The 21,746-nt window shown below is 42.1% G+C and overlaps 1 pseudogene across 1 annotated transcript in view; it reads right to left on the reverse strand.

Annotated features, from left to right (window-relative positions):
- Positions 1-21,484, reverse strand: part of LOC148000247 (GTP-binding protein 4-like) — a 31,296-nt pseudogene extending 9,812 nt beyond the window's left edge. The window contains exons 1-3 of the transcript XR_015641988.1: positions 21,401-21,484; positions 3,153-3,331; positions 2,535-2,599 (exon numbers count right to left, since the gene is read on the reverse strand). The product of XR_015641988.1 is annotated as a GTP-binding protein 4-like (transcript). The remainder of the gene's footprint in view (positions 1-2,534; positions 2,600-3,152; positions 3,332-21,400) is intronic.
- Between the last annotated feature and the right edge of the window lie 262 nt (positions 21,485-21,746).

Genomic DNA, 21,746 nt, shown 5'->3' on the forward strand with positions numbered 1-21,746 from the left:
AAAAGAAGGGCAACATGCATTAATGTTTTGTGAATGGAGGTTGCAAACACTATTTGCTCAACAACTATGATTTGTTTTTAACTCTAAGAACAGTTTTAAGTTAATTTCTACAACAATCTTATATAATTAAAAATAAATAAATAAATACATAAGTGGAACAGCAGAGCCAGATGGATCTCTGAGTTCAAGGCCAGCCTGGTTTAAAGTGAGGCTCTACGACAGTCAAAGCTACAGAGAAAAATGTTGCCTCAAAAATTAAACAAACAAACAAACCCCCACAGAATCAAACCGAATCAAAGTCAGAAGCTCTGTGGAATACTCTGTAAGATTTCCCCTACTCCCCAACTCCCAGCACTAGGGGTTAAACTCAGCTACAAGCAAGCTCCCACTGACCTATATCCACAAACTCAAGATGCAATTTCTCAGGAGGAAAAATGCAAAAGAAGAGGATGACCAACTTTTATTGTTTTGTTTTAAGAAGGCAGACCCTGGATTCGTAGTTCAGGCTGGCCTAGAACACATACACCATGTAATACAAGCTAGCTTCTGCCTCAGTCTCCCTGCTGGGATTTCTGAAGCACAGTTCCTCATGAAGACAGGACCAACTTTTCAAAAGACGTTTTCAATGCTATTCCTTATTTTAAAGTTTCTGCTATAATAGCCCAAGAGAATTCTTCAGAAAATACAAAAATATTTGCTGTTTCATTTTGTGAATCACTAAGACTCTAAAGAAGGGACGCAATATGCTCTTCTCAAATGTTTACAACTACAAACCTCTCTCTAGCTTAGAGACGGGGGACCAACTTCTAATAGACACTAAAAGTTCCCATGAACAAGGTCAACTTCTATTATCAAGGGTGTAGAGCATGATTTCAGCGAAAGCTAGGGTCTCTGAGCACAAATCCTGTCACTTAACAACGAATGACCCGGGGTGTAAAACAGTCACTGTGACCCAGGGTGTAAGGCAGTCACTGTGACCCAGGGTGTAAGGCAGTCACTGAGCCCCCAGTCATGTGATAACTGTTGACTGTTACTACGATGTGACAACACACCAATGTTGAAGGACAGGCTCTACAGTGCAAGCCCTAAGCAAGCTGTACATTTCTACAGCATCCACTTCCCAATTCCTGTAACACCAACGACTGCTGGGTAGGCACTGTTTTCACTAGAGAGAATCAGAGACCAGAAAGATAACCTACAGTGATGTCAGCTCTCTACTAACAGCTGGTCAGTGACCAATTATCCAGGCAGTACCTTCACTAGCCAGACATGTGGGGCTCCGCAGGGTGACTCCCTTTCCTACCACATTGCTGAGTAGTAAAGCTGGACCTGAGCTGACCCCAAAGCCTGAGCACCTGACCAGTTTGTTTCACTTGTAAGCCTTCCTGGCTCTACCCACTCCCTTCCCGCCTCCTCCTCTCTTCAATGCCATATGGACTGACAAATTAAGATTATTTATAAGATATAAAGAGTTTTTGTTTCTCTGCTTTTTAAAATAAACTGATTCTCTGACATCAGTTAGATAATTAGTAATTTAAAGAATATACGATCCTGCCAGCTGGAATGAGCAGACGGGAGGATAAAGAGTTCAAGGCCATCCTAACCTACATTAGTCCTGTCTTTAAATAAGTAAGTAGTTGAAAAAAAAAAACCCCAAACTTGCTGTGTTCTGCCCTAAGAAGACAACTTAGGACAAACTAATGCTTCCCATGGACAGAAGTCCCTTCCACTCAGGAACCATCCACCTTGGTTTAAACATGACAAAAGATATAAAGATATATCCAGACAGCTCTTTCAGTGTGCACTTGTCACCTGTGCAAACTCATACTGCTCCATACCCCAGGGGGTTGGATGAGGAGTCTATGAGCCCTAGGGTATTAATTTCTGACAAGCTACAGGTAAACATGAAGGGAACTTCTACTCAGGGATGGCAGTGAGAGCACTGTTCAAGTACCTGTCTCTCAAAGCATTTATCCTGAAAACTGTCTACTAAAAGGGTTAAACTGTTTGAAAATTTTTGACTACCAATGCAGCCTACCTCATGGATAATGCTGGCAGACACTGAACTTAGAAGGTGTTCTCCCTTACTCACTTGCAAACTTACTTAGCTACAGATTCCACTATGTAATAAAGTAAGCCATATTTACACTCGTTCTAAAGAGAAACTTGTGGGAAATACTTCCCTAGAACATTTCATAGCCTAAGGCCTGGAAAAGATAAAAGTACACATGACTTGAGGTACCTGGCTTCCCCTTGGGTACCAATTTAAAAGCAGTCCTTTTCTAGGGAAGCACATTTCCCAGTGGTTTAGTGTAGCAACCCCAGAACACAGGCGTTCCTACAGACTGGACACAGAGCAGGAGTCAGGAACCTACACTCCAGCTTTAATGTCCTACCACTAAACCACTGAGGATCATCTTAGTTCTCGAATAGAAACCTGATCTGGGAGCACTAAAAATCTTTCTAAAGGACGGTCTAAGGACTCACAGCTACTTTAAAAGAAAGTATACATAATTAATGTATCAGTGACTTACCTGATCTCCTTCAGAAAGTCAGCTATTCTCTTCACATCACATTTGTTTGGTACAACAATAAGAGGCTAGCAAGGAAGAAAAGAAGTTACTACTTTTACACTATAGAATCATGTATAGAATCATGTATAGAATCATGTATAGAATCATGTATAGAATCACGTGTAGAATCATGTATAGAATCATGTATAGAATAATGTATAGAATCATGTATAGAATCATGTATAGGATAATGTATAGAATAATGTATAGAATCATGTAGTCCCTCTCCTTGTCCATGCCTTTGCTTCCTGCCATTTCTCTGACCCAAGCTGAAATCAATTACTGGTATAAAACACCAAGTGGAAAGTTCTATAAATAAACAACTTGTAAATAAAATGTGCTCCATCCTAAGCAGTGCAATGAAGTCTTGTCTTAGTGCTGCATTCCCACCAGGACACAGATCATCCCTTTGTCTGGCTTACTACTGTCTGTGCTACCAGGCAACCAGGTTTATGTAAGTTGTCACATCACTAACATCTGTGGTGAATGAACATAGAATGGCTTCAGTGGTCTTGGAACCCATTACCTATGAGTGAGAAGGTGCTACTACGTAAATTAAGCATTAGTTAGCACACTTACCTTGTTGATAAACAGGGGTCTGATATTCTGGAAGAGTTCTAATTGCTCCTTCAACCCATGTCCACACTGCTCAGACAAATCCAACACATACAGAACTGGGCCAGGGCTGTGATGGCCTGCATCTCAATGGTGTTCCGATCCTCCAAAGGATGATCCGAAATCCCTGGAGTATCTACAACCTAACAACCAGGCTTCATTAACCGAAGTACACTCACTCCAAAGTGTCTCGGCTGTCCCAGAGTCACTCTCCTACATCCAAAACAGTTCTAACAAAACTAGTGTGTAAAATGCAACATTGAAAACTGCCCACAATAACCAAAGGAACAAGGAGAAAAAGTACTTATTTTTTAATAAGACAAAAACCCAATACAGGAGCTGGTATGGTGGCTCTCATCTGTAACTGCCATGAGTGTAAAACTAGAGTGACTACAGTGAGTGAGCTAAGGTCACCCTGACTAGAGAGACCCTGCCTGTCTCAAAAGAACAGATGCAGGCATCTAAGGAAACCCTGCAGAGTCCACTGAAGAGACATTGGCCCTGGGAGAAATGAGCCTTTTTTTCACATGGCTATCAAAACTGACAAACTCTCCCACCTCCTAAAGACTTGGCTTCTTCATCTTTTTTTTTTTTTTTACTTTTTTTTTGGCTTTATTAAATTGAGTATTTCTTATTTACATTTCGAGTGTTATTTCCTTTCCCGGTTTCCAGGCCACCATCCCCCTAACCTCTCCCCCTCCCCTTCTGTATGGGTGTTCCCCTCCCCATCCTCTCCAAATTGCCACCCTCCCCCTCAACAATCACATTCACTGGGGGTTCAGTCTTAGTAGAACCCAGGGCTTCCCCTTCCACTGGTGATCTTACTAGTATATTCACTGCTACCTATGAGGTCAGAGTCCAGGGTCAGTCCATGTATAGTGTTTAGGTAGTGGCTTAGTCCCTGGAAGCTCTGGTTGCTTGGCATTGTTGTTCATATGGGGTCTCAAGCCCCTTTAAGCTCTTCCAGTTCTTTCTCTGATTCCTTCAATGGGGGTCCTGTTCTCAGTTCAGTGGTTTGCTGCTGGCATTCGCCTCTGTATTTGCTGTATTCTGGCTGTGTCTCTCAGGAGCGATCTACATCCGGCTCCTGTCAGCCTGCACTTCTTTGCTTCATCAATATTGTCTAATTGGGTGGCTGTATATGTATAGGCCACATGTGGGGCCGGCTCTGAATGGGTGTTCCTTCTGTGTCTGTTTTAATCTTTGCCTCTCTATTCCCTGCCAAGGGTATTCTTGTTCCCCTTTTAAAGAAGGAGTGAAGCATTCACATTTTGATCATCCGTCTTGAGTTCATGTGTTCTATGAATCTAGGGTAATTCAAGCATTTGGGCTAATAGCCACTTATCAATAAGTATATACCATGTGTGTTTTTCTGTGATTGGGTTACCTCACTCAGGATGATATTTTCCAGTTCCATCCATTAGCCTATGAATTTCATAAAGTCATTGTTTTTCATAGCTGAGTAATATTCCATTGTGTAGATGTACCACATTTTCTGTATCCATTCCTCTGTTGAAGGCATCTGGGGTTTTCCAAGCTTCTGGCTATTATAAATAAGGCTGCCGGTTGGGGATTTAGCTCAGTGGTAGAGCGCTTGCCTAGGAAGCGCAAGGCCCTGGGTTTGGTCCCCAGCTCCGAAAAAAAAAAAAAAGAATAAATAAGGCTGCTATGAACATAGTGGAGCACGTGTCTTTTTTTGAATATTTATTATTCATTCATTTATTCATTCATTCATTCTACAACCCAATTGCTTCCTCCCAGCTCCACCCCCATGGAGTCTCTCCCCTCCCTCTCCCCTTTCCCTGAGAGGGTAGGGCCCCCTGTAGGTATCCCCCAACCCTGGCACATCAGGTCTCTGCAGAGCTAGATGCATTCTCTCCCACTAAGGTCAAACAAGGCAGACCAGTTGGGGAACGAATTCCATAGACAGGCAACAGATTTAGGGAGAGCCTCTGCTCCAGGTTTTGGTGGACTCCCATGAAGACTGAACTACCCAACTACACATCTGCTACATATGTGCAGGAAGGCCTAGGTCCAGCCCGTGTATGTGCTCTTTGGTTGGTGGTTCAGTCTGTGAGAGCCCCAAAGGTCCAGGTTAGTTAACTCTGTTGGTCTTCCTGTGTATCCCTCAGTCCTTCCCTCAACTCTTCCATAAGAAACTCCCAGCTCTAATGTTTGACTGTGGGTCTCTGCATCTGTCTGAGTCAGCTGCTGGGTGGAGTCTCTCAGAGGACAGTGATGCTAGGCTCCTATCTGCAAGCAGAACAGAGTATTTATTAATCATGTCAGGATTGATGCTTGCCCACGGGATGGGTCTCAATTTGGGCCAGTTATTGGTCAGTTATTCCTTCAGTCTCTGTTCTATCTTTGTCCCTGCATTTCTTTTATTTTTTTTATTAACTTGAGTATTTCTTATATACATTTCAAGTGTTATTCCCTTTCCCGGTTTCCGGGCAAACATCCCCCTCCCCCCTCCCCTTCCTTATGGGTGTTCCCCTCCTCCCCTCCCCCCATTGCCGCCCTCCCCCAAAAGTCTAGTTCACTGGGGGTTCAGTCTTAGCAGGACCCAGGGCTTCCCCTTCCACTGGTGCTCTTACTAGGATATTCATTGCTACCTATGAGGTCAGAGTCCAGGGTCAGTCCATGTATACTCTTTAGGTAGTGGCTTAGTCCCTGGAAGCTCTGGTTGCTTGGCATTGTTGTACATATGGGGTCTTGAGCCCCTTCAAGCTCTTCCAGTTCTTTCTCTGATTCCTTCAACGGGGGTCCTATTCTCAGTTCAGTGGTTTGCTTCTGGCATTCGCCTCTGTATTTGCTGTATTCTGGCTGTGTCTCTCAGGAGCGATCTACATCTGGCTCCTGTCGGTCTGCACTTCTTTGCTTCATCCATCTTGTCTAATTGGGTGGCTGTATATGTATGGGCCACATGTGGGGCAGGCTCTGAATGGGTGTTCCTTCAGTCTCTGTTTTAATCTTTGCCTCTCTATTCTCTGCCAAGGGTATTCTTGTTCCCCTTTTAAAGAAGGAGTGAAGCATTCACATTTTAATCATCCGTCTTGAGTTTCATTTATTCTAGGCATCTAGGGTAATTCAAGCATTTGGGCTAATAGCCACTTATCAATGAGTGCATACCATGTATGTCTTTCTGTGATTGGGTTAACTCACTCAGGATGATATTTTCCAGTTCCAACCATTTGCCTACGAATTTCATAGACTCGTTGTTTTTGATAGCTGAGTAATATTCCATTGTGTAGATGTACCACATTTTCTGTATCCATTCCTCTGTTGAAGGGCATCTGGGTTCTTTCCAGCTTCTGGCTATTATAAATAAGGCTGCGATGAACATAGTGGAGCACGTGTCTTTTTTATATGTTGGGGCATCTTTTGGGTATATGCCCAAGAGAGGTATAGCTGGATCCTCAGGCAGTTCAATGTCCAATTTTCTGAGGAACCTCCAGACTGATTTCCAGAATAGTTGTACCAGTCTGCAATCCCACCAACAATGGAGGAGTGTTCCTCTTTCTCTGCATCCTCGCCAGCATTTGCTGTCACCTGAGGTTTTGATCTTAGCCATTCTCACTGGCGTGAGGTGAAATCTCAGGGTTGTTTTGATTTGCATTTCGCTTATGACTAAAGATGTTGAACATTTAGGTGTTTCTCAGCCATTCGGCATTCCTCAGCTGTGAATTCTTTGTTTAGCTCTGAACCCCATTTTTTAATAGGCTTATTTGTCTCCCTGCGGTCTAACTTCTTGAGTTCTTTGTATATTTTGGATATAAGGCCTCTATCTGTTGTAGGATTGTTAAAGATCTTTTCCCAATCTGTTGGTTGCCATTTTGTCCTAACCACAGTGTCCTTTGCCTTACAGAAGCTTTGCAGTTTTATGAGATCCCATTTGTCGATTCTTGATCTTAGAGCATAAGCCATTGGTGTTTTGTTCAGGAAATTTTTTCCAGTGCCCATGTGTTCCAGATGCTTCCCTAGTTTTTCTTCTATTAGTTTGAGTGTGTCTGGTTTGATGTGGAGGTCCTTGATCCACTTGGACTTAAGCTTTGTACAGGGTGATAAGCATGGATCGCTCTGCATTCTTCTACATGTTGCCCTCCAGTTGAACCAGCACCATTTGCTGAAAATGCTATCTTTTTTCCATTGGATGGTTTTGGCTCCTTTGTCAAAAATCAAGTGACCATATGTGTGTGGGTTCATTTCTGGGTCTTCAATTCTATTCCATTGGTCTATCTGTCTGTCTCTGTACCAATACCATGCAGTTTTTATCACTATTGCTCTGTAATACTGCTTGAGTTCAGGGATAGTGATTCCCCCTGAAGTCCTTTTATTGTTGAGGATAGCTTTAGCTATCCTGGGTTTTTTGTTATTCCAGATGAATTTGCAAATTGTTCTGTCTAACTCTTTGAAGAATTGGATTGGTATTTTGATGGGGATTGCATTGAATCTGTAGATTGCTTTTGGTAAAATGGCCATTTTTACTATATTAATCCTGCCAATCCATGAGCATGGGAGATCTTTCCATCTTCTGAGGTCTTCTTCAATTTCTTTCCTCAGTGTCTTGAAGTTCTTATTGTACAGATCTTTTACTTGCTTGGTTAAAGTCACACCGAGGTACTTTATATTATTTGGGTCTATTATGAAGGGTGTCGCTTCCGTAATTTCTTTCTCGGCTTGTTTCTCTTTTGTGTAGAGGAAGGCTACTGATTTATTTGAGTTAATTTTATACCCAGCCACTTTGCTGAAGTTGTTTATCAGCTTTAGTAGTTCTCTGGTGGAACTTTTGGGATCAGTTAAATATACTATCATATCATCTGCAAATAGTGATATTTTGACTTCTTCTTTTCCGATCTGTATCCCCTTGACTTCCTTTTGTTGTCTGATTGCTCTGGCTAGAACTTCAAGAACTATATTGAATAAGGGAGAGAGTGGGCAGCCTTGTCTAGTCCCTGATTTTAGTGGGATTGCTTCAAGTTTCTCTCCATTTAGTTTAATGTTAGCAACTGGTTTGCTGTATATGGCTTTTACTATGTTTAGGTATGGGCCTTGAATTCCTATTCTTTCCATGACTTTTATCATGAAGGGGTGTTGAATTTTGTCAAATGCTTTCTCAGCATCTAATGAAATGATCATGTGGTTCTGTTCTTTCAGTTTGTTTATATAATGGATCACGTTGATGGTTTTCCGTATATTAAACCATCCCTGCATGCCTGGGATGAAGCCTACTTGATCATGGTGGATGATTGTTTTGATGGGCTCTTGGATTCGGTTTGCCAGAATTTTATTGAGTATTTTTGCGTTGATATTCATAAGGGAAATTGGTCTGAAGTTCTCTTTCTTTGTTGGGTCTTTGCGTGGTTTAGGTATAAGAGTAATTGTGGCTTCATAGAAGGAATTCGGTAGTGATCCATGTGTTTCAATTTTGTGGAATAGTTTGGATAATATTGGTATGAGGTCTTCTATGAAGGTCTTATAGAATTCTGCACTAAACCCGTCTGGACCTGGGCTCTTTTTGGTTGGGAGACCTTTAATGACTGCTTCTATTTCCTTAGGAGTTATGGGGTTGTTTACCTGGTTTATCTGTTCCTGATTTAACTTCGGTACCTGGTATCTGTCTAGGAAATTGTCCATTTCCTGAAGATTTTCAAGTTTTGTTGAATATAGGTTTTTATAGTAAGATCTGATGATTTTTTGAATTTCCTCTGAATCTGTAGTTATGTCTCCCTTTTCATTTCTGATTTTGTTAATTTGTACACACTCTATGTGTTCTCTCGTTAGTCTGGCTAAGGGTTTATCTATCTTGTTGATTTTCTCAAAGAACCAACTTTTGGTTCTGTTGATTCTTTCTATGGTCCTTTTTGTTTCTACTTGGTTGATTTCAGCTCTGAGTTTGATTATTTCCTGTCTTCTACTCCTCCTGGGTGTGTTTGCTTCTTTTTGTTCTAGAGCTTTTAGGTTTGCTGTCAAGCTGCTGACATATGCTCTTTCCTGTTTCTTTCTGCAGGCACTCAGCGCTATGAGTTTTCCTCTTAGCACAGCTTTCATTGTGTCCCATAAGTTTGGGTATGTTGTACCTTCATTTTCATTAAATTCTAAGAAGTTTTTAATTTCTTTCTTTATTTCTTCCTTGACTAGGTTATCATTGAGTAGAGCATTGTTTAATTTCCACGTATATGTGGGCATTCTTCCCTTATTGTTATTGAAGACCAGTTTTAGGCCGTGGTGGTCCGATAGCATGCATGGGATTATTTCTAACTTTCTGTACCTGTTGAGGCCCGTTTTTTGACCAATTATATGGTCAATTTTGGAGAAAGTACCATGAGGAGCTGAGAAGAAGGTATATCCTTTTGCTTTAGGGTAGAATGTTTTATAAATATCTGTTAAGTCCATTTGGCTCATGACTTCTCTTAGTCTGTCTAATTCTCTGTTTAATTTCTGTTTCAATGATCTGTCCATTGATGAGAGTGGGGTGTTGAAATCTCCTACTATTATTGTGTGAGGTGCAATGTGTGTTTTGAGCTTTAGTAAGATTTCTTTTACGTATGTAGTTGCCCTTGTATTTGGGGCATAGATATTTAGGATTGAGAGTTCATCTTGGTGGATTTTTCCTTTGATGAATATGAAGTGTCCTTCCTTATCTTTTTTGATGACTTTTAGTTGAAAATGGATTTTATTTGATATTAGAATGGCTACTCCAGCTTGCTTCTTCTGACCATTTGCTTGGAAAGTTGTTTTCCAGCCTTTCACTCTGAGGTAGTGTCTGTCTTTGTCTCTGAGGTGTGTTTCCTGTAGGCAGCAGAATGCAGGGTCCTCATTGCATATCCAGTTTGTTAATCTATGTCTTTTTATTGGGGAATTGAGACCATTGATGTTGAGAGATATTAAGGAATAGTGATTATTGCTTCCTGGTATATTCATATTTGGATGTGAGGTTATGTTTCTGTGCTTTTCTTCTCTTTGTTTTGTTGCCAAGACGATTAGTTTCTTGCTTTTTCTAGGGTGTAGCTTGCCTCCTTATGTTGTGCTTTACCATTTATTATCCTTTGTAGTGCTGGATTTGTAGAAAGATATTGTGTAAATTTGGTTTTGTCATGGAATATCTTGGTTTATCCATGTATGTTAATTGAAAGTTTTGCAAGGGTTGGGGATTTAGCTCAGTGGTAGAGCGCTTACCTAGGAAGCGCAAGGCCCTGGGTTCGGTTCCCAGCTCCGAAAAAAAGAACAAAAAAAAAAAAGAGAGTTTTGCAGGATACAGTAACCTGGGATGGCATTTGTGTTCTCTTAGGGTCTGTATGACATCTGTACAGGATCTTCTGGCTTTCATAGTCTCTGGCGAGAAGTCTGGTGTGATTCTGATAGGTCTGCCTTTATATGTTACTTGACCTTTTTCCCTTACTGCTTTTAGTATTCTTTCTTTATTTTGTGCATTTGGTGTTTTGACTATTATGTGTCGGGAGGTGTTTCTTTTCTGGTCCAATCTATTTGGAGTTCTGTAGGCTTCTTGTATGCCTACGGGTATCTCTTTTTTTAGGTTAGGGACGTTTTCTTCTATGATTTTGTTGAATATATTTACTGGTCCTTTGAGCCGGGAGTCTTCACTCTCTTCTATACCTATTATCCTTAGGTTTGATCTTCTCATTGAGTCCTGGATTTCCTGTATGTTTTGGACCAGTAGCTTTTTCCGTTTTACATTATCTTTGACTGTTGAGTCGATGATTTCTATGGAATCTTCTGCTCCTGAGATTCTCTTCTATATCTTGTATTCTGTTTGTGATGCTTGTATCTACGGCTCCTTGTCTCTTCCTTTGGTTTTCTATATCCAGGGTTGTTTCCATGTGTTCTTTCTTGATTGCTTCTATTTCCATTTTTAATTCCTTCAATTGTTTGATTGTGTTTTCCTGGAATTCTTTCAGGGATTTTTGTGATTCCTCTCTATAGGCTTCTATTTGTTTGTTTATATTTTCCTGGAATTCTTTCAGGGATTTTTGTGATTCCTCTCTGTAGACTTCTACTATTTATTTATGTTTTCCTGTGTTTCTGTAAGGGAGTTCTTCATGTCTTTCTTGAAGTCCTCCAGCATCATGATCAAATATGATTTTGAAACTAGATCTTGCTTTTCTCGTGTGTTTCAATATTCTGTGATTGCTTTGGTGGGAGAATTGGGCTCCAATGATGCCATGTAGTCTTGGTTTCTGTTGTTTGGGTACCTGCGCTTACCTCTCGCCATCAGATTATCTCTAGTGTTACTTTGTTCTGCTATTTCTGACACTGGCTAGACTGTCCTATAAGCCTGTGTGTCAGGAGTGCTGTAGACCTGTTTTCCTGTTTTCTTTCAGCCAGTTATGGGGACAGAGTGTTCTGCTCTCGGGCGTGTAGTTTTTCCTATCTACAGGTCTTCAGCTGTTCCTGTGGGCCTGTGTCTTGAGTTCACCAGGCAGGTCAGTTGGAGCTGGAAGGTTTGTCTTACCTGTGGTCCCGAGGCTCAAGTTTGCTCGTGGGGTGTTGCTTATGAGCTCTCCAAGGCGGAGGCATTCAGGAAGATCCTGCCCTTTCCGGGAGCTTCCGAGTACCAGGGTTCCAGATAGCGTTTGGTGTTTTCCTATGGAGTCAGAGATGTGGGCCGAGTGTAGACTCTTCTGGTTTCCCAGGCGTATCTGCCTCTCTGAAGGTTTAGCTTTCCCTCCCACGGGATTCGGGTGCAGAGAACTGTTTATCCGGTCATTCCCTCAGGCCAAAACCTTGTTTCTTATTTGCCTTTTGCCACTCTATTGAAGCCCTTCAACCTTTACAACAGTTTGATATTTACAAAGTTCACAGTGGAGAAATGATGGTTAAATTACATAAAAGAAAAAAAAACCTCAAAGTTTTAATGAAGTTTATGATTTATTTGCATTGGTGTTTTTCCAGCATGTATGTCTGTGCGAGCATGTTAAATTCCCTGGAACTGGAGTTACAGACAGTTGCGAGTTGTCATGTAGTTGCTGGGAATTGAACCCAGGTCCCCTAGAAGAGCAGCCAGTGCTCTTAACTGCTGACCCATCTCTCCAACCACAAGAAGCATCTATTTTCTGTAAATATGAATGCTAAATACTTCCCTTCTGGGAATATTTCAACCATTCTGCTTCATGTTCAAATGGTGTCTGCTGAACCACACTGCCATTGGATCTTTCTGATCCAGCCACCAAAAAAGCCAATGGTGGTTTTGCCTTGGAAAGCATTCAAGGCCGGGCAGGGGAATGAATGCAAAGGTGAGCCAACCAGTGCAAACTACTCGTTCACTTTTAAAGACGATGACGCCTAGGGACTGGGAGTCGGTTCTGCAGGCAAAAGCCATACAAGTCTGATGAGCTGACTTCAGCCCTTGGATGTAGTGATGCACAGCTGTAATCTCAGCTTTCCCAGGGTGACACGGGAGCACAGGCAGGAGACTTGGCAGGAAACTAGTGTGTAAGGAGAGAGACCCTGCCTCAAAACAAGAAGTACTTAGCTCTTCACTTTTTCTTCCTTTGTTTTGCAAAGGAAGGACAAGTTAGTACTTCAGGTCACCTTATAAATAGGAAACTATGTTCTATAGATAAGGTGACCTGACAAAGAAAATTTAGACTTTAAAATTTTTTCCTATTTTATTTTATGTGTATGAGTGCTTTGCCTGCATGTTGTTTGTTTGTATGCATGCATGTAAGCTTGGATTTTGTCTAAAGTTCTTCAAGACCTCACCAGTTCATCTGAGTCCATGGAAGCAGCAAGCAGCAAGCAGCCCCCAGAATATCATGAAAAGTTCTTTGGTGAGTTTCTGTCTACAAAGTCATGACAAGCAAAGATCAGCAACAAGATGTAAGGTGAACCAATGCCAGAGACTCCTCCCACTGGCTGTGGGGTCATATTTCTATTCTTTCTAAACATCGTATGTCCTCTCATGTGCTTGCTTCAGCAAAACATCCTTTCACCTATCTTCCCCAACAAAACATCATATGACATAACTGAGTTTCCAAAGAAACCATAAAATACCACTTCGTGTGTGTGTGTGTATGTGTGTGTGTGTGTGTGTGTGTGTGTGTGTGTGTGTACATATATACCTGCAGAGATAAGAAGAGAACATTAGACCTCCTGGAGTTGGGTTGCAGGTGGTTAAGAACCACCACATATGAGTACTAAGAACCGAACTAGGGTCTTCTGCAAGACCAGCAAGTGCTCTTAATCTGCTGAGAATCTCTCCAGATCTAAAATTTAGACTTCTGGTTGTTGTGTTTTTGCCAAATAGCTTTTAGAGTACAGTATTTGCCTAGTGTGTCCAAGGTCCTGAGTTTGGCATCTGCATAAAAAAGAAAGACAGGGAAAGATGGGGTCAGAGGTGGAAAGGAAGTGAGGGGAGGTGGGGGAGAGAAAGAGGTATTATTCTTAGTACAGTGTCACTCAACTGGCATCACACTAATGGGAACTATACCACAATTGGGTATGACTGAAACCCTCTGAGTACTTCTTTATCCAATAATCTATGTAACAAACACAACGTAATAGACATGTGTCGTAGGGTGATGAGACTCTCACTGTGATAAAACTCCAAAGAAACTTGGGGAGGAAAGGGTTTATTTAGCTTATGGTTCCAAGGAAATCAGGACAAGAACTGAAGCAGGACAAGGGCCTGCAGGCAGGAGCTGATGCAGAGACCATGGGGGGTGCTGCTTACTGGCTTGTTTTTGATGACTCTCTCAACCTGCTTTCTTACAGAACCCCGGACCACCAGCCCAGGGATGGCACCACCCATAAGTTCTCAGTTCTCCACCATTAATCATTAATTTAAAAATGCCCTACAGCTTACCTACAGCCTGATTTTTTGGAGGCATTTCTCAGGTGAGGCTCCCCTCTCTCTGATGACTCTAGCTTGTATGGAGATGGCATAAAACTAGCCAGAACAACCCAATTTCGTTAAGGGATACCAGTTGAAAATAGATTCTTCAATAGATTTTTTTCAGTGGACCTAAGAGAACTAGACAACCCTGTGCAGCCACCATTCTGTCATTCACCAAGTACACAATGAACCATTTAACAAAGCCTTTGTTCCCGGCCCGCAGCAGCTCTCTGCTCCCAGACCCGGTGAGAGAGAGACCCAACCGCCTGGTCAGGTGGGCACTCCTGAGGCTGCAGAGCGGAAGAGACCACCAACACTGCTCACCCCTGCCCACATCCCTGGCCCAAGAGGAAACTGTATAAGGCCTCTGGGCTCCCGTGGGGGAGGGCCCAGGAGCGGCAGGACCCCTGCCACAGACACCGCCGGACCCTGAAGGAAACAGACTGGATAAACAGTTCTCTGCACCCAAATCCCGTGGGAGGGAGAGCTAAACCTTCAGAGAGGCAGACAGGCCTGGGAAACCAGAAGAGACTGCTCCCTGCACACACATCTCGGACGCCAGAGGAAAAAGCCAAAGACCATCTGGAACCCTGGTGCACTGAAGCTCCCGGAAGGGGCGGCACAGGTCTTCCTGGTTGCTGCCGCTGCAGAGAGCCCCTGGACAGCACCCCACGAGCAAACCTGAGCCTCGGGACCACAGGTAAGACCAAATTTTCTGCTGCAAGAAAGCTGCCTGGTGAGCTTGGGACACACGGAAGCAGAATTTCTCTAGAACCGGGCACGTTCTGTGTTTACCGGAAGTCCCACACCCGCGGATCCCGGCCCGCAGCAGCTCTCTGCTCCCAGACCCGGTGAGAGAGAGACCCAACCGCCTGGTCAGGTGGGCACTCCTGAGGCTGCAGAGCGGAAGAGACCACCAACACTGCTCACCCCTGCCCACATCCCTGGCCCAAGAGGAAACTGTATAAGGCCTCTGGGCTCCCGTGGGGGAGGGCCCAGGAGCGGCAGGACCCCTGCCGGAGACACCGCCGGACCCTGAAGGAAACAGACCGGATAAACAGTTCTCTGCACCCAAATCCCGTGGGAGGGAGAGCTAAACCTTCAGAGAGGCAGACAGGCCTGGGAAACCAGAAGAGACTGCTCCCTGCACACACATCTCGGACGCCAGAGGAAAAAGCCAAAGACCATCTGGAACCCTGGTGCACTGAAGCTCCCGGAAGGGGCGGCACAGGTCTTCCTGGTTGCTGCCGCTGCAGAGAGCCCCTGGACAGCACCCCACGAGCAAACCTGAGCCTCGGGACCACAGGTAAGACCAAATTTTCTGCTGCAAGAAAGCTGCCTGGTGAACTCAAGACACAGGCCCACAGGAACAGCTGAAGACCTGTAGAGAGGAAAAACTACACGCCCGAAAGCAGAACACTCTGTCCCCATAACTGACTGAAAGAGAGGAAAACAGGTCTACAGCACTCCTGACACACAGGCTTATAGGACAGTCTAGCCACTGTCAGAAATAGCAGAACAAAGTAACACTAGAGATAATCTGATGGCGAGAGGCAAGCGCAGGAACCCAAGCAACAGAAACCAAGACTACATGCCATCATCGGAGCCCAATTCTCCCACCAAAACAAACATGGAATATCCAAACACACCAGAAAAGCAAGATCTAGTTTCAAAATCATTTTTGATCATGATGCTGGAGGACTTCAGGAAAGACCTGAACACACTTAGGGAAGCACAGGAAAACATTAATAAACAAGTAGAAGCCTACAGAGAGGAATCGCAAAAATCCCTGAAAGAATTCCAGGAAAACACAATCAAACAGTTGAAGGAATTAAAAATGGAAATAGAAGCAATCAAGAAAGAACACATGGAAACAACCCTGGATATAGAAAACCAAAAGAAGAGACAAGGAGCTGTAGATACAAGCTTCACCAACAGAATACAAGAGATGGAAGAGAGAATCTCAGGAGCAGAAGATTCCATAGAAATCATTGACTCAACTGTCAAAGATAATGTAAAGCGGAAAAAGCTACTGGTCCAAAACATACAGGAAATCCAGGACTCAATGAGAAGATCAAACCTAAGGATAATAGGTATAGAAGAGAGTGAAGACTCCCAGCTCAAAGGACCAGTAAATATCTTCAACAAAATCATAGAAGAAAACTTCCCTAACCTAAAAAAAGAGATACCCATAGACATACAGGAAGCCTACAGAACTCCAAATAGATTGGACCAGAAAAGAAACACCTCCCGTCACATAATTGTCAAAACACCAAACGCACAAAATAAAGAAAGAATATTAAAAGCAGTAAGGGAAAAAGGTCAAGTAACATATAAAGGGAGACCTATCAGAATCACACCAGACTTCTCGCCAGAAACTATGAAGGCCAGAAGATCCTGGACTGATGTTATACAGACCCTAAGAGAACACAAATGCCAGCCCAGATTACTGTATCCAGCAAAACTCTCAATTAACATTGATGGAGAAACCAAGATATTCCATGACAAAACCAAATTTACACAATATCTTTCTACAAATCCAGCACTACAAAGGATAATAAATGGTAAAGCCCAACATAAGGAGGCAAGCTATACCCTAGAAGAAGCAAGAAACTAATCGTCTTGGCAACAAAACAAAGAGAATGAAAGCACACAAACATAACCTTACATCAAATATGAATATAACGGGAAACAATAATCACTATTCCTTAATATCTCTCAATATCAATGGCCTCAACTCCCCAATAAAAAGACATAGATTAACAAACTGGATACACAACGAGGACCCTGCATTCTGCTGCCTACAGGAAACACACCTCAGAGACAAAGACAGACACTACCTCAGAGTGAAAGGCTGGAAAACAACTTTCCAAGCAAATGGTCAGAAGAAGCAAGCTGGAGTAGCCATTCTAATATCAAATAAAATCAATTTCCAACTAAAAGTCATCAAAAAAGATAAGGAAGGACACTTCATATTCATCAAAGGAAAAATCAACCAAGATGAACTCTCAATCCTAAATATCTATGCCCCAAATACAAGGGCACCTACATATGTAAAAGAAACCTTACTAAAGCTCAAAACACACATTGCACCTCACACAATAATAGTGGGAGATTTCAACACCCCACTCTCATCAATGGACAGATCATGGAAACAGAAATTAAACAGTGATGTAGACAGACTAAGAGAAGTCATGAGCCAAATGGACTTAACGGATATTTATAGAACATTCTATCCTAAAGCAAAAGGATATACCTTCTTCTCAGCTCCTCATGGTACTTTCTCCAAAATTGACCATATAATTGGTCAAAAAACGGGCCTCAACAGGTACAGAAAGATAGAAATAATCCCATGCGTGCTATCGGACCACCACGGCCTAAAACTGGTCTTCAATAACAATAAGGGAAGAATGCCCACATATACGTGGAAATTGAACAATGCTCTACTCAATGATAACCTGGTCAAGGAAGAAATAAAGAAAGAAATTAAAAACTTTTTAGAATTTAATGAAAATGAAGATACAACATACTCAAACTTATGGGACACAATGAAAGCTGTGCTAAGAGGAAAACTCATAGCGCTGAGTGCCTGCAGAAAGAAACAGGAAAGAGCATATGTCAGCAGCTTGACAGCACACCTAAAAGCTCTAGAACAAAAAGAAGCAAATACACCCAGGAGGAGTAGAAGGCAGGAAATAATCAAACTCAGAGCTGAAATCAACCAAGTAGAAACAAAAAGGACCATAGAAAGAATCAACAGAACCAAAAGTTGGTTCTTTGAGAAAATCAACAAGATAGATAAACCCTTAGCCAGACTAACGAGAGGACACAGAGAGTGTGTCCAAATTAACAAAATCAGAAATGAAAAGGGAGACATAACTACAGATTCGGAGGAAATTCAAAAAATCATCAGATCTTACTATAAAAACCTATATTCAACAAAATTTGAAAATCTTCAGGAAATGGACAATTTCCTAGACAGATACCAGGTATCGAAGTTAAATCAGGAACAGATAAACCAGTTAAACAACCCCATAACTCCTAAGGAAATAGAAGCAGTCATTAAAGGTCTCCCAACCAAAAAGAGCCCAGGTCCAGACGGGTTTAGTGCAGAATTCTATCAAACCTTCATAGAAGACCTCATACCAATATTATCCAAACTATTCCACAAAATTGAAACAGATGGAGCCCTACCGAATTCCTTCTACGAAGCCACAATTACTCTTATACCTAAACCACACAAAGACACAACAAAGAAAGAGAACTTCAGACCAATTTCCCTTATGAATATCGACGCAAAAATACTCAATAAAATTCTGGCAAACCGAATTCAAGAGCACATCAAAACAATCATCCACCATGATCAAGTAGGCTTCATCCCAGGCATGCAGGGATGGTTTAATATACGGAAAACCATCAACGTGATCCATTATATAAACAAACTGAAAGAACAGAACCACATGATCATTTCATTAGATGCTGAGAAAGCATTTGACAAAATTCAACACCCCTTCATGATAAAAGTCCTGGAAAGAATAGGAATTCAAGGCCCATACCTAAACATAGTAAAAGCCATATACAGCAAACCAGTTGCTAACATTAAACTAAATGGAGAGAAACTTGAAGCAATCCCACTAAAATCAGGGACTAGACAAGGCTGCCCACTCTCTCCCTACTTATTCAATATAGTTCTTGAAGTTCTAGCCAGAGCAATCAGACAACAAAAGGAGATCAAAGGGATACAGATCGGAAAAGAAGAGGTCAAAATATCACTATTTGCAGATGACATGATAGTATATTTAAGTGATCCCAAAAGTTCCACCAGAGAACTACTAAAGCTGATAAACAACTTCAGCAAAGTGGCTGGGTATAAAATTAACTCAAATAAATCAGTTGCCTTCCTCTATACAAAAGAGAAACAAGCCGAGAAAGAAATTAGGGAAACGACACCCTTCATAATAGACCCAAATAATATAAAGTACCTCGGTGTGACTTTAACCAAGCAAGTAAAAGATCTGTACAATAAGAACTTCAAGACACTGAGGAAAGAAATTGAAGAAGACCTCAGAAGATGGAAAGATCTCCCATGCTCATGGATTGGCAGGATTAATATGGTAAAAATGGCCATTTTACCAAAAGCAATCTACAGATTCAATGCAATCCCCATCAAAATACCAATCCAATTCTTCAAAGAGTTAGACAGAACAATTTGCAAATTCATCTGGAATAACAAAAAACCCAGGATAGCTAAAGCTATCCTCAACAATAAAAGGACTTCAGGGGGAATCACTATCCCTGAACTCAAGCAGTATTACAGAGCAATAGTGATAAAAACTGCATGGTATTGGTACAGAGACAGACAGATAGACCAATGGAATAGAATTGAAGACCCAGAAATGAACCCACACACCTATGGTCACTTGATTTTTGACAAAGGAGCCAAAACCATCCAATGGAAAAAAGATAGTATTTTCAGCAAATGGTGCTGGTTCAACTGGAGGGCAACATGTAGAAGAATGCAGATCGATCCATGCTTATCACCCTGTACAAAGCTTAAGTCCAAGTGGATCAAGGACCTCCACATCAAACCAGACACACTCAAACTAATAGAAGAAAAACTAGGGAAGCATCTGGAACACATGGGCACTGGAAAAAATTTCCTGAACAAAACACCAATGGCTTATGCTCTAAGATCAAGAATCGACAAATGGGATCTCATAAAACTGCAAAGCTTCTGTAAGGCAAAGGACACTGTGGTTAGGACAAAACGGCAACCAACAGATTGGGAAAAGATCTTTACCAATCCTACAACAGATAGAGGCCTTATTTCCAAAATATACAAAGAACTCAAGAAGTTAGACCGCAGGGAAACAAATAACCCTATTAAAAAATGGGGTTCAGAGCTAAACAAAGAATTCACAGCTGAGGAATGCCGAATGGCTGAAAAACACCTAAAGAAATGTTCAACATCTTTAGTCATAAGGGAAATGCAAATCAAAACAACCCTGAGATTTCACCTCACACCAGTGCGATTGGCTAAGATCAAAAACTCAGGTGACAGCAGATGCTGGCGAGGATGTGGAGAAAGAGGAACACTCCTCCATTGTTGGTGGGATTGCAGACTGGTAAAACCATTCTGGAAATCAGTCTGGAGGTTCCTCAGAAAATTGGACATTGAACTGCCTGATGATCCAGCTATACCTCTCTTGGGCATATACCCAACAGATGCCTCAACATATAAAAGAGACACGTGCTCCACTATGTTCATCGCAGCCTTATTTATAATAGCCAGAAGCTGGAAAGAACCCAGATGCCCTTCAACAGAGGAATGGATACAGAAAATGTGGTACATCTACACAATGGAATATTACTCAGCTATCAAAAACAACGACTTTATGAAATTCGTAGGCAAATGGTTGGAACTGGAAAATATCATCCTGAGTGAGCTAACCCAATCACAGAAAGACATACATGGTATGCACTCATTGATAAGTGGCTATTAGCCCAAATGCTTGAATTACCCTAGATCCCTAGAACAAACGAAACTCAAGATGGATGATCAAAATGTGAATGCTTCACTCCTTCTTTAAATGAGGAAAAAGAATACCCTTGGCAGGGAAGGGAGAGGCAAAGATTAAAACAGAGACTGAAGGAACACCCATTCAGAGCCTGCCCCACATGTGGCCCATACATATACAGCCACCCAATTAGACAAGATGGATGAAGCAAAGAAGTGCAGACCGACAGGAGCCGGATGTAGATCGCTCCTGAGAGACACAGCCAGAATACAGCAAATATAGAGGCGAATGCCAGCAGCAAACCACTGAACTGAGAATAGGTCCCCTATTGAAGGAATCAGAGAAAGAACTGGAAGAGCTTGAAGGGGCTCGAGACCCCAAAAGTACAACAATGTCAAGCAACCAGAGCTTCCAGGGACTAAGCCACTACCTAAAGACTATACATGGACTGACCCTGGACTCTGACCCCATAGGTAGCAATGAATATCCTAGTAAGAGCACCAGTGGAAGGGGAAGCCCTGGGTCCTGCTAAGACTGAACCCACAGTGAACTAGTCTATGGGGGGAGGGCGGCAATGGGGGGAGGGTTGGGAGGGGAACACCCATAAGGAAGGGGAGGGGGGAGGGGGATGTTTGCCCGGAAACCGGGAAAGGGAATAACACTCGAAATGTATATAAGAAATACTCAAGTTAATAAAAAAAAAAAAAAAAAAAAAATAACAAAGCCTTTGTTAACCTGTCATCTTCCGTAACTCATCATCTGAAAGTCGATGAGTCCTTGCTCCAGGTCCTATGCCTACATTGTTTTTTCCCTTTTGTTTAATTCACTGAAATACTAACTCTGCTGCCAAGTAAAGCTTGCTTTAGTGCGCATTGTTGCGTGTGATTTACATCAATGCTAGGCTCTTTAGTTCCTCCTCCCATGTTTGCGCAACTTTTTTCATACTCAATAATTATCTTTATTTCTATGGGGATAAAGTGTTCTAATCATAGCTACACAGTAGAAAGTCACCTAGACTAAAATCACCTGGAAAGAAACATTAGAGCACGCTGTACTTCAGGGTATTAAACACACACATGCACGCACGCACGCACACATGCACACACACGTGCACGCATGAATGCACACAAATCTTAAAAAATATTTTCAAGGAAAACTTGACCTAGAATTTTTATAGCAAGTCGT

The sequence above is a fragment of the Rattus norvegicus genome, chromosome 17, assembly GCF_021556685.1.
Source record: "Rattus norvegicus strain SHRSP/BbbUtx chromosome 17, alternate assembly SHRSP_T2T, whole genome shotgun sequence".
NCBI classification, from domain to species: Eukaryota; Metazoa; Chordata; class Mammalia; order Rodentia; family Muridae; genus Rattus; species Rattus norvegicus.